Here is a 10297-nt window from a genome sequence, read left to right on the forward strand (position 1 = left end):
AACTCTTTCCCACTACTATACTTTAGGAAATACAATATAAAATTTTTAAATATGATATAGAAAATATGTGTATAAAGGTATAAGATAGTGGGCCCAGAAATTAACTTTACTTTCATGTACTTTTTTTTTTTTTTTTTTTTTTTTTTTTTTACATTAAGTAGGAAAAACATATACATAAACTCAAAATAAAACTAGACAAAAGTGCCGTTCTCCTTCGCTTCTTGACGTTCCATCCGACCGCTTCTCACCTACTACCTGCAAAAACAGTGAAATCAATGGCGTGAGCACTAATTGCTCAGTAAGTAAATCCCCTATGCTACTCTTCTTCCTCCATTACTCTTATTCTGAATTTCTTTCCTTACAACAAATTTCTCTTTACTTCACTGTTCTTTCTCAGATTCTAATTTCTCATTAAACACACTTAATGAAACTAATTCTATATAGAAAGGAAAGCATAATGCATATGAACAAATGCATAGGAAATGCATTTTCTTTTTTGTTTTTCTGCTTTTCTTATTCTGTTTTCTATTTTCATCTGTCTTCTATTTCTTTTCTATTTTCTTTCCTTTTCTATTTCTCTTCTTTTTATTCTTTCTTGCTTATCTATTCTTTCTTTCTTTTCTTTTCTAGTCTTTCTTTCTTTTCTTTCCTATTCTTTCTTTCTTTTCTTTCTATTCTTCTTTTCTTTTCTTTCTTTTCTTTTCTTTCTATTCTTCTTTTTTTTCTTTCTTTGCCGATCGGACTCGATTAAGGCATGGATTCGAAACCCTGGCCGTGTAAATGTATTCTCAAATCTTTCTTGGGTACAGTTGTGCATGCGGGTTATTCTTCTTCTTGTCACTCACGGGTCCCGCATCACAACAAACTTCTCTTATCTTATCATTCTTTAAATGTGTTCTTCCATAATTTTCTTTCTTTGTCTTTATTCTTTAATGTTCTTAATGTTCTTATATGCATGTATGCATGTAGATGGCCTTTTTCTTGTTATTCTCTCTATACTCACATGATTAAATGTAAGAATGCAATATCGCATGTGAACATGTCATTCTCTACTTTCCCTACCATCTACAAACTCATATCAATATAACATGATATCATATTCATACATACACTTCACTTTGAAATTTCATCAAACACTTTGTATGCACAAACAAAGCACTAAGGTGATTACACTTCCATAACAATCTCTAACCACCAAAATTTGGAGCAAAGCTCCCTAAAAACAATATCAAACCTGGCCAGGAAATCACACTCCGTAATTCTACTCAAATTCTTTCATAATTCATCCAAACTTCCACTAATCACAATATACACAAATACTACTTCTCATGGTTGAATCCTAACCATCATTCAACATCAACTCCATCAATAATTCTCAACATACAACACATACATACATATAAGAATTTCTTTACCCAATTATTTCTCAAATCATGACTAGGGTTGGATTTACTTACCTTGAACTTGAGTAATTCCAACACTATAATCTCTCTTGGTAGATTTCCTCTTCCTCTTAAACCCTAAGCATATAAAACTATCAGAATTCAACACTTTAAAAATTAATCTCACATCTTATTGCAAGAATTCTTACCTTTGGATGCTTAGGATTGAAATTCTAACAAAATCTAGCCAAAACCCTCTAAATTTCCTTAGAAATTGGTTGAAGAAATTTGAGAGAATTAGGGATGAAGGTGGCATGAGATAAGGGGAATATGTCTAGAGTTTTCACTCTTGAACCCTTAATATCTCATAATATTACTTATACTTTCCCAGTTTACCCTTGCACTTCCTATGAAATTCCATCTTTGCCCTTTAGTCAATTACAGTAATACCCTTATCTCCATTGTATTCCCCATGAAATTCTACTACTTTTCACTCCCCACATTTTCAACTAATTATGGGTGGAATGACCATTTTGCCCTTAAGCAAGTTTTCCAGAATTTTCTCAAAAATTCTAGCAAGTTCTTTGCCCCGGTGAAATTGTTTCTTCGCTCTGGCGAAGATTGTATTTCCTACCACAAATTTGGGAAGAGAGTTCATTGTCGCGGCGACAAAACTCCTTTGTCGCGGTGAAGTCTGCAACTTCAAATTTTCAATCCTTCACCTTGAAATAAGTAAAACTAAGGGCATTAAAGCATAAATGGAGTTACATACCTCGATGTGTGTTACAGATGGGAAGAGGATGAGATGAACCATAGGAGACACACCCCTTATGATGACAGCCGATAGAGGGGAAGTGATACACACCCTAAACCTCACTAGTATAAATCAATCACCCACCCCCATCACGCGGCTCCAATAGAAACAACTGGAGACCGTATGATCACTAGCCAGCTTGACCTGTAAACCGACCATCCAATCTACTCCATTCACAGTCCTAGAGTACAACTTGAGTGTTAAGCCGGTCTAAGTGGTAGCAGTAATGAAAGGGATGGGCTCGGCTTTAAAGTGGTCGGCCAAGCTCAACCTTGAGATTAAGAGAGACACTTCTAAGTGGTGTGAGTTCCAACATGATCATGACCATAATATAGCCGACTGCATCGCTCTAAGGTTAGAGGTTGCAGCCTTATTGAAGAGGGGACACCTTTGAGACCTACTAATAGACAAGGGTAAAAGCACCATCAATCACAAAAGTAACAAGGAGCCATATTCCCCTCCCTCGGATCTAAAACCAATAGGCTTCTGCAACATCATCTCTAGTAGATTAGAAGTCAGTGGGGGGGGGGGGGGGGTAAGTTATTCCTCATCCAAGAGACATATCCGAGCCAACCATCACCATGAAACCCCCTCTTTCCATCCACCCTCACAAACACCAACCAAACAAGTCATCCAATTCGAAGATGATGAGCTAGTCACCCTAACCGCCCCACATCAAGACGTCATAGTCATCACCCTACAGATTATGAATATCTTTGTCAAAAGAATATTCGTGGATAAAGGTTCCTCAGTCAACATCCTCTTCTTGGAAGTCGTAAAAACAATGGGCTTGGATGAGTCAAATATCAATAGATTCCCACCATCTTAGTCGGGTTTAGATTTGAACAAAAGTACACCATTGGAGAGATCACCCTCACTGTCTATGCCAGCGGTGTCAATTGACAAATGACCTTCCTTGTCCTTGACTGCCCCTCACCTTACAATGCCATCCTAGGCCGACCTTGTATCCATGATATGAGAGCAGTCCCATCAACCTTCCACTAAACAATTAGGTTTCCCACCAGATAGGGAGTGAGTGAGATGAGGGGTGATCCTACGGCCTTAATGTCTATTACAAGAACACATTCAAAGTCAAATCCTATGCATTGTAGCAACTACAGACCCACTCGACTCTTTAAGTCGAGCCAAATCATCCATCCATGGAAGAGTAGGATGAGGTCCAAATTCACCGGGACCCTTTTGATAGGAAGACATAGATCAACTCCTGACTAAGTCTTGAGATAAGAGAGCAGTTGATTGACTTCTTTAAGCAGAACCATGATTGTTTTGTGTGGTCCAACTCAGATATGACAGGGATCAACCCTGATGTAATTGTGCACCTTCAAGTCGACCTTGACTATCACCCAGTCAAATAGAAGAGAAGAAAGTTCGTTCTAGAGCAAAACCAAATCATCAATGAAGAGGTAGATAAGTTGTTAAGTAATGGGCTAGTCTGAGAGGTGCATTACCCCGATTGGCTCACCAATGTGGTTGTGGTTCGAAAGAAAAATAGAAAGTGGCAAGTCAGCATGGACTTCACAGACCTGAACAAGGCATGCCCTAAGGACTCCTTTCCACTCCCTGATATCGATATGCTAGTCGACGCCATAGCTAGTCATGAGCTACTTAGCTTCATGGACGCTTTCTCAGGTTACAATCAAATCCTCATGCACAAAGGTGACCAAGAGAAAAAAACTTTCATCATAGAGATGGGCACTTACTGCTACAAGGCGATGCCATTCGATCTTAAGAATGTCGGGGCCACATATCAACGACTTGTCAATAAGATGTTTACTAAACACTTGGGGGACACCATGGAAGTATACATTAATAACATGTTGGTTAAGTCCTTCATAGCCGAGCAATACCTTGATCATCTCAATTAGGCTTTCACCATCCTTAGGAAATATAACATGAAGCTTAACCTAGCTAAGTGCTCATTCGGGGTCTCCTCTGGTAAGTTTTTGGGGTATATGGTGACTCAACGCTGGATATAGGAGAACCCTGATCAGATCCAAGTCGTCCTAAACATACCTTCATCTACTTGCATCAAAGATGTCTAGTGCCTTACTGGGTGAGTGGCAGCCTTAAGTTGGTTCATGGCCAGGTTCGCTAACAAATGCCACCACTTCTTCTCCACACTTAGGAAGTCTAAGCAGTTTGAATGGACTCTAGCCTGCGAAGAAGCCCTACAACAACTGAAAAGGTACTTGACATCTCCTCCACTCATCTCCAAGCCACTAACTAGGGAGAAACTTTACACCTACTTAGCAGTTCGAAGTTAGCCATCTCAACCATCTTGGTTTGGGAGGATAATGAGAAACAGTTACCGATCTACTATGTCAGCAAGTCACTTTTTGACGTTGAGACTCGATACAACACTTTGGAGAAGTCGGCACTTGCACTACTTCCAATACCATTCTGTAGTTGTCCTCACACCTTCCTTCTAAAGAAGATCCTCCACAAGCCTAAGCTCTCGGGTCAACTCACCTAATAGACAGTTGAGTTGAACAAGTTTGACGTCTCCTTCCAGCCTCGCACTGTCATCAAGCCATAAGTGTTAACCAACTTCATAGCCAATTTCACGCCTAACTAATAATCATATTTTACACTATGATTTTGCATTGAATTTTGATAGGATTTAGGATACTTTTCATACAATTTGTGTCATAATTGCTACCTAATTCTATTAATTTGTCTTTGCAGGCCTAAACGATGATTTTGAGCATAAATGACAGTTTTGAGCGTAAATTGTGTAACTTGAGCTTGAAAACTCAGAATGGCCTGAATTTAGAAGCTTTGGAAAGCTAAGAAGAAGACATACAACTTTAATGTTTTGGGTTTTTCCTATTTCTGACTGGACAAGAGTGAAAACTTGGCTTGAAGTCGTGAAAAGTATGCTGGGAACTGAAGAAAAAGTGTCTTTGGACGTGCTTCAGTATTTCTTCCATAACTTTAGCTATAAACCTCGGATTGTGCTGATTATTGAACGGGTAAAAATATAATTGAAAGGGATACAATTAATATGTTTAACACTTTTCCAGATTCAGAATATATAATGCTCAAATTTGGCCTGAAAGTCTTCGCCGTGGCAAGGAAAAAGCTTCGCCGCGGCGAAACCTGCATTAGCTATAAAAATAAAACGACGCGTTTTGGCTTGTTAGGGCTTCATCCTTAAGTGAGAGAGGTACAAATTAGAGCAAAAAGGAAGAGAAAAGGGTCTTGGTTCCTCATTTGGAAGGCAACTCTTGGAAGGAGAAGAGTATTGAAGATTTGGGCTTCAAATTAGAGAGGATTTCTCCATCTTTTGCTTGTTTTTCAATGATGAATCTTGATTCAGTTTATTTTTGTTATTTTATTTCATTTTTGAGTATGAACTGAGTTGTTTAGCTAGGGTTTGATGTAACCTTGATACAATGATTCAATTTTATATGAATTGATTTACTTTGAGTTTTAATTTCATGATTGAGTGTTTATCTCTTTGCTTAATGACTTTTGGATGCTTGATCACCATTCAAATGTGTGTTGTTCACAATGAGACTGAGAAGTGATTTGTTATTGTGCCTCTTGGGATAAATACCGTAGATTAAGCAAACGCTAGAGATAGGTTTAGCGATCTATGACATCTAGATAGAATTCCATAAAGCGTAAAAGACTTTGAACTATTAATCTTCATTTTGTTGGGTGCGGAAGCTTAATAGGGATAAGTAGGGAAATGTAGCCTGAGAAGGTATATTTTACAACTTAGGGAATTCGATTTTCAATCAAGGAATTAGTACTTGGGTAATAGATTCTATGATTTGGGTTAGCGTATCTAGGTGAAATCAACACCCTAGCATTTTTTAGCATTGTTTAATTAGTTAAGTTGTTGGGTTTTGCTTTAATTTCATTATCATTCATTTATATTTTGTTAATTTGTATTTAGTTTGCTAATTTTCCATTCGATCCAATTTATTGTTGCTTCAATTAGGACTTAAACTAGAGAAATCGGTACTTAGTAACACTATCCTCGTGGGAACGATACTCACTCATCACTTTATTACTTTGTGCGACTAGTGCACTTGCTATTTATGCATGTTGTAGTTACAACACATCACTAACACTTCCATTTAGGCGAAGAGGGTGTTGCTATGCATGAACCAGTTCACACCTTCAAAGTGGACTCTCTCGGTTAATGGGTCAAGTAACGTGAATGGAAGTGGGTTGGGCATAGTATTGATTACACTTGACGGAGACATCATCTTGTGAGCCATCCAGTGCGGGTTCAAGTGTACAGACTATTGGAGTAGGTGCCCTAGAGCCAATCAATTATTGTGGAATTGACTCTTTGAAATAATGTTTATTAATCAATTAAAAGGCATTATCCACTATATCACGTAAATCCTATTATGTGTATTGATATATGTCCTTAGGATGGTAGAACCGTGACGAAGGTATCAAGTGTTTCAAATCTTGATAGTGAGAACCCTATGATCACATATGGTGGCCATTCTAGAAATGTCTATAGCCCCAGTATTATTCTGACCAAGGAAACAGATAATATAGCAAGGTTATCATAGTGTTGAATTACCCTGTCAAAAGGCAGTGACTGATCTCACTTGTCAAGGTTGTTTGCCGACACCTGGTGCGACACATGGGTGCTTGTTGTAGGCAAGTTCACTAGACAGACCCACTAGAGGATTCCATATGGATGGTAACCCCAATGTCTATGGAATAAATCCTCTAACGGATGGTGGTGCATGTGATCCTTAGACTTGAGATCACCGGAGAGCCTTGTGCACCAATTGGTGTAGTTTGACACTAGCCTAACGTAGTTCTATTAAGAGCTATCAATACAATAGTGCTTGGCTATATTGAGAAGTGTATCGAGACTATGGTGGATCGATAAAGGATTCATCACTCTTGGGTACGGTAGAAGTTATCTCGCTGGGTAATTCAGTAACTGGCAAAGACACTAAATCTGTGGCCATCATGGGATGGAGTTGATGCTCAATCCAATTTAATATTCCTATCATTGGTCCAGTAACTGAATACAAACCGTTCCACCATGTCACCAAAGATAGACATCATGCATCTTTGAAATGTGGCTGGTGCATTGCATAAACCAAAGGGCATCTTTCGGTAGCAAAGGTGCCATAGGGACAAGTGGAGGTCGTCTTCTCTTGATCCTCAGGAGCGATGGCAATTTGATTATATCCTGAATAACCATCCAAGAAACAGTAATAAGCATGCCCTGCCAATCTCTCCAACATCTGATCAATGAAAGGAAGTGGAAAATGATCCTTCCTTGTCACTTCATTTAATTTTCGATAGTCAATGTACACTCTCCAGCCCGTGACCGTCCTAGTTGGTATCAATTCATTGCTCTCATTCTTTATCACTATGATACCTCCCTTCTTTGGAACCACTTGCATCAAACTCACCCATGGACTATCAGAAATGGGATAAATTATTCCCGCATCTAGAAGTTTCACCACCTCCTTTCTCACCACTTCCTTCATCGAAGGATTCAATCTTCGTTGTGGTTACACTCTAGGCTTGATATCATCTTCCATAAGTAGCTTATGCATGCAAAAAGATGGAGAGATGCCTTTAATATCAGAAATGGTCCAACCAATTGTTGATCCATGTTCTCCTAACACTCGAATCAATCGCTCTTCTTCCAATTTGCTTAACCTTGAACTGATGATTACTGGGAAAGTTTCTACTTCACCAAGATACACATATTTGAGGTGGGAAGGCAAAGGTTTCAGTTCAAGCTTTGGAGGTTCTTCCTTTCTTTCCTTTTCCTTTTCCTTCTCCTTCTGAAAATCAAATTCCTCAAATTCTAGATCTTGGCTCTCATCAATTGGCTGAAGTGTTTCCAACAATCTAGCACATTCATTCCTTGCTGACTCATCTACCTCCACTATTTTTGATTTGGCAATACAAACTTCTAGAGGTAGTTGTGGAGTGTTCTCTTCAATAGATTCTGCTACTAGTTTATCCACCGCATCAACACTGAAACACGAATCTAACTCGAATGGAAACTTCATAGCCTTAAACACATTGAACATTATTGTTTCATCTTGAACTCTCAATAGTAACTTTTCTTCTTGCACGTCAATGAGTGCTCTTCCCATGACCAAAAATGGTCAGCCCAAAATAAGAGGTATTTCCTTATCCTCTTCCATGTCTAAAACAACAAAGTCCGCCGGAAAGATAATCTTGTCCACCTTCACCAACACATCTTCAACTATACCCCGTGGATGTTTTATGGACCTATCTGCAAGTTACAATGACATGGTCTGTGGCTTTACTTCACCAATTCCCAATCTCCTGAAAACAGAAAAAGGCATTAAATTGATGCTAGCACCTAAATCACATAAAACTCGATCAAAGTAATATCTCCTATAATGTAAGGAATAGTAAAACTCCCTGGATCCTTGAGTTTCGAGGGTAGCTTCTTCTGGAGAATAGCATTGCACTCCTCCGTACGTTTCCTCATCTTCTAACTTCCTTTTGTTTGATAAAATCTCCTTGAGAAATTTTGCATAGCTCAGCATCTGTTGCAATGCATCTGTAAAAGGAATGTTAATATGTAGTTTTTTAAATATTTTAATAAATTTGGAAAACTGCTTATCCTGATTCTTTTTCTTGAGTCTCTAAGGAAAAGGCACGGGTGGAGTGTGATGTGCCAATTCTGGTGGTATCTTGGGAAATGGCAATTTCTCTTTCTTTTGTCTTTGCCGCTCTTCCCTCTTTTGTTCTTTTTCCCTAGAACTGGTTGGTTTCTCTTCAGCAATGATCTCCTCATCTACTTCCTCATCAGATTCTTCCTTTTCATTTGATGGCTTTTCTTCTTTCCCTGCTTGCTCCACCTTTTCCAAAACTGTCCCACTCCTCAAAATTATTTCATTTGCTTGCTCACATGGGTTAGTCACAGTGTTGCTTGGTACAGACCCATATGGTCTCTCATTTAGCTTTTCAGCCAATTGTCCCATCTGTACCTCCAAATTACGAATAGACGCCCCTTGATTTCTGAAATTCGTCCTCATCTCATTCATAAAACCTGTGGTCTCTTGCATAAACTTCCCAAACATGTCCTCCAATTTTGTCACTCTTGGGTCTCCTGGTTGATTATTCACCCATGTTTGGTTAGTTGGCAATGCCCTTTGGTTCCATTGATTGTTTTGCTGGTTCTGATTGCCCCAAGACAGATTTGGATGATTCCTCAAACCCGGATTATATGTGTTGGAATAGGGATTGTTTGGCTGCCTCTGATTTCCTGCCAAGTAGTTAACCTGCTCCGATGATGATGATGATGATGTAAACGTGTTCCTTACTTGACACTCACTGCTCACATGACTACCAGCACAAAAATCACAAGTTAGTTGAGGAGCTTGAATAAAGTTTACCTGCATATTTCCCAATTGTTTTTGAAGTGCTGTGAGTTGGGCTGAGATGGCCATGAATGCATCAACTTCATAAAGACCCATAGATTTTCTTGGTATTGCTCTCACATTAGGTCTTTGATAGTTGTTGCTTGCCAAAACTTCAAGCAACTCATAAGCCTCTTCCAGTGTCTTATTCTGCAAGGCTTCTCCCGATGCTGCATCGACCATAGTTTGCATGTTACCCATCAATCCATTTTAGAACGTTTGGACTTGTAGCCAAACTGGCAAACCATGGTGTGGACATTTCCTCATAAGTTCTTTGTATCTCTCCCAAGTCTCATATAATGACTCAAACTCTTCTTGTAGAAACGATGTGATATCATTTTTTATCTTCGTTGATTTTTGCTGGAGGAAAGAATTTGGTCAGGAACTTATGTGCTAACTCGTTCCATATTGTGATAGTTCCTGATGGTAGTGCCATTAACCATCCCTTAGCTTTATCCCCCAATGAGAACGGGAATAGTCTCAATCTAATGGAATCATCTGACACTCTGTTTGACTTGAAGGTGTCGCAAATCTTTAAAAAGTTGCCAATGTGCTGATTTGGATCTTCATTCAAATCTCCATTAAACCGTACCGACTGCTGTATCATCTAGATGATTGCCGACTTTATTTCAAAAGTGTTGGCTTGGACCGCTAGTCTTGTAATGCTCGAACCACTACCA

General features: G+C 38.9%; 1 non-coding gene across 1 annotated transcript; it reads left to right on the top strand.

Moving 5' to 3' along the window:
- The first annotated feature begins 9858 nt into the window (after positions 1–9858).
- On the top strand, positions 9859–9965 carry LOC116112301. The gene has a single exon (XR_004125220.1). It is a non-coding gene; the product is annotated as a small nucleolar RNA R71 (small nucleolar RNA).
- The last annotated feature ends 332 nt before the right edge of the window (positions 9966–10297 follow it).

The sequence above is a fragment of the Pistacia vera genome, unplaced genomic scaffold, assembly GCF_008641045.1.
Source record: "Pistacia vera cultivar Batoury unplaced genomic scaffold, PisVer_v2 Contig12, whole genome shotgun sequence".
In the NCBI taxonomy this organism is placed as follows: Eukaryota; Viridiplantae; Streptophyta; class Magnoliopsida; order Sapindales; family Anacardiaceae; genus Pistacia; species Pistacia vera.